This window comes from Myotis brandtii, unplaced genomic scaffold, assembly GCF_000412655.1.
Source record: "Myotis brandtii unplaced genomic scaffold, ASM41265v1 scaffold494, whole genome shotgun sequence".
Taxonomy (NCBI): Eukaryota; Metazoa; Chordata; class Mammalia; order Chiroptera; family Vespertilionidae; genus Myotis; species Myotis brandtii.
In genome coordinates, this window is record NW_005368860.1 from 1,347,343 (window position 1) to 1,350,880 (window position 3,538).

The window sequence follows — 3,538 nt, forward strand, 5'->3', positions numbered from 1 at the left end:
TCTTGTCATTGCCTGTTTGTATATTTAATCTCTCACCTTTCATTGAGGTTTTCGAAGTTATGATGTTGACTGCTTTGGTGATGTTGTCCAAAGTGTTGGTTACCTCTCCAGTCAGGGCATGGGTGACCTGAGAATTTCACCAGACTTCCACAGTAGTCCAAACAGCAGTTGATTCAAGGAAAGAGCTGTGCCATGAATGGTCAGCTGAAATGATGAGTCCTAGTCGTAGGCTTATAACAAGTCCTCAGGCTTGAGCTTGCAATGAGTCTTCAGTCCCAGGGGGCAAGCACCAGTTACAAGGCAACCTCAGAGTCTCAATAAGAATCTGGCAATCAGGTTTTAGTTCTCAGTGACTCCAAGTCAAGAAGAAAGAAGAAGGAATGGAAATCTTAGTTTGAAGGCGAAGGTGAGTTTGTAGCCAGATATTGAAGGGGTCTGGAAGAGCTGAAAACCTGGCAAGGATTGACAGTCTGTGCAAGGTGGAAGAATCCAGTTCAATACCAAACTGACTTTTCCACAGTGAAAGAGAAAGCTTGGTTACTAGATCAGACAAAGTCAGTCAAAAGCGATTACAGAAAGGTGCAACATAGCTCAAAGACAATGAAGAGGATCAGAATCTGAACATCCAGAGAGTCAGCTATTATTTCCCATTGAAACAAAATTTCTCACTACAGTCTCTCTTACCATTCTGGTCAAACACAATCTCAAAGATAAGGAAAAAAAACATGTTTTAAAGGATCAAACACAATCTCAAAGAAGTTATTCTTGATCACAAAATAAGGCTGGTCTCATTACATGTGGCCTGGTTATTTGCATAGATGCACCAAGAATGACAATTTACCACATAGGTTTTAGATTTGCTTTGCTGAAAGTTTTCATAAAGAATCTCAGATTGGACTTTTCAAAGCCTCTTGAGGGTAGGAAGCCAAGCCAAGAATTCACCCCCACTTCTCACCTGCAGCACCCAGTGATTTGATGGGCATTCCTCTCTTCCCGAGGTCCCCCAAAGCGGCCTAAGATTCCTGAGCCCGCCAGGAAGTGACCTTCCTCACTCACCTGTAAGGCTGGGAACCCTATGAAGCCAGTTACCAGGCCAGTCTTCCCAAGAGAGACTTGGTAAGCATTAGCCCCCACCAAGTCAACCTTAGTGCCTAAAGCATCTGGTCATAGCTGATTAAATGAGCATCATTCTCAAATATGACATTATAGGCAAAGCCTCGGTTGCATAACCAATGTTTCCAATTATGGTCCACTTGTTAAAAAGGTGGATGGACTCTTATTGAATCTATGCAGATAACTGTATTGCCATGAAAAGAAGAGTACTCAATAAGAGTTTCAGAATTGTGGAAAGGTGAGTCAGGGTGGAGCAGATAAATGTTTCATTGCTGTTTACAAGAGCACAGTCTACTAAATTGTTATGAGTGATAGATAGCTTAATAGAAAGTAGTCCTTATACCCAGAGAATAGAACATTAGAGCATCAGCACTATTCCAAACAAAGCCCATATCCATCCATCAGCAGTTCATTCAGTCCCATGCCATCACAACTGCCTCACTCTAACTTGGATTAGCAGTCTCATAAATCCATCTTCTTCTCAACTAAGGTTCTGGAAATCCTGACTGAGTCCACCAATAACCAAAGTTATTTAAGCAATGCCACCAGGAGCAAGAGTAGCTGGCATAGTTCTTCCCCATGGGTCTCTGAGACTGTCCTTTTTGGCTTAAGACAAAGCATTCAGGCAGGTAGCTGATCATTTCTGTTTACAAGAGCACCGTCTACTAAATTGTTATGAGTGATAGATGGCTTCACAGAAAGCGGTTCCTTATATCCAGAAAATAGAACATTGATACATCAGCTATTCCAAAACAAAATTCATATTCACCCAGTTTATTCAGTCCATTCAGTCCTAGGCAATTATTTTTTCTTCCACTTGATCTTGAGTCAGTAGTCCAATGAATGCACCTGCTTTCCAATAGAGGTCTGTAGCTCCTGACTTGATCCACTGGTGTGATTTTGTAGTTGCTTAAGCAATACCATCAGAAGCCTGTACCCAAGAGTCCCTAGTATGGTCCTTTTCCACCAGGCTCTAAGACAGTCTTTCTTTATTGAAGATGGAACGTTCTGTCCTACAGCTCATTGCATTCGATTTCATGGAAACATCAGGAGTAAAACAAAACACACAAACAAAACTATCGATAGATGTCAAAAGACTAAAAATGGCTATTATTTCCTTGTTATTGATATTTTTCAAAAGGGAATAATCTAAAGAGGGTTTGTTGCAACAATAATGCAATTAACAAGCATATCTGGTTGTTTCTGTGGCATGCAAAACAAAGTCAATCCAAAACAATGCTATACAAAATATCTGTAAACACAAAGAGTTAAGTCTTTTTTCAAAAAAAAGGTGGATATTATGTCTAGTTTATGAAAATGGAAGGACATCATCTTCACAGAGAAAACATTTTCAGATATAACATATAAAAATCCCGAGACATTGGATGCCACCTATAGCTAGCACATCCTTAGAATATGAAAAGACTATCAAGCTTATCAAGTAAATAGATTCAGCACATCTGGAATTGGTTTTAAACATCAATAGATTAATAAAACTCCACAGATAAGTGTTGTGAATTCCAAATAGAAAACTACTGGCCTGCAATATATTAGATTCAAATTAAAGAAGTTACAACCAAGTTAATGTTTTCAAAAGTAATTGAAACTATGACCAATAACACTATGCTGCTTTTGTCTTATAGGCAAAGCAACACAAGGACTTGGGTAAATAGAAACAAATCATTGACAGCAAAAACATTGACAATTCTCTGGAACTTTCTCATACAGAATACAAGTGTTTAAATATTAATGTTAATAACATTTTACCCACACAAATTTAACCTAGGAAAGTTTAAGCGTTTCTTCAGATTTGACAGTATTTTTAATGTAACTCATCATCGGTAACATATCAAATAGCCCTAAGTATTTCTAATATTTCTCTTTTCACAATGGGAAAGAACAAATCTTGGTGATTTTCCAGGGACTTTCTTGGAAATCACAAAGGCAATTTTAGGTGTTGACAAGGCTAATCAAATTTTGAGCTTGACACAACGTTAAGACCAAGGGGCCTTCAATTCTATGATAACTTCCTGTACTTTAACTTGTTTGTTCCATCTTAGGTGCAGATTTGGCCCATGTGCTTAACCACAACCAACATTTCCATTTCCTGTCTTGATTTTTTGGTTAGTAGAATATTTGAGGGAGCTTGTTAAGTTTCAAAAACCCCCTCCCACCACCAGCTTCACCACCGCCCTCCCTCCTACGTTCTACAGCTATCTCTGCATTTAAAGGCTTTGTCCACTCATCTCTTCCCTGAGACATTTCTGGCTTAGTCTTTGAGCATCTTCCTATTATAATACTCTCCTGCTCCCACTACAGTGTCCTCTTAATGAAATCTTTCATGCTCATGTCCAGACTGTATTTTTTTCTTTGACAGTAATGATGCCGTGACTCTGATGGAGTATTGACTACCCCTCGGACCCTG

General features: G+C 39.1%; 1 long non-coding RNA gene across 1 annotated transcript in view; it reads right to left on the minus strand.

Annotated features, from left to right (window-relative positions):
• The window catches only part of LOC106727883, an 8,172-nt gene extending 6,526 nt beyond the window's left edge, over nt 1-1,646 (minus strand). Inside the window, exon 1 of the long non-coding RNA XR_001364133.1 lies at nt 37-1,646. This is a non-coding gene — a long non-coding RNA (uncharacterized LOC106727883). The remainder of the gene's footprint in view (nt 1-36) is intronic.
• Nucleotides 1,647-3,538: the final 1,892 nt, after the last annotated feature.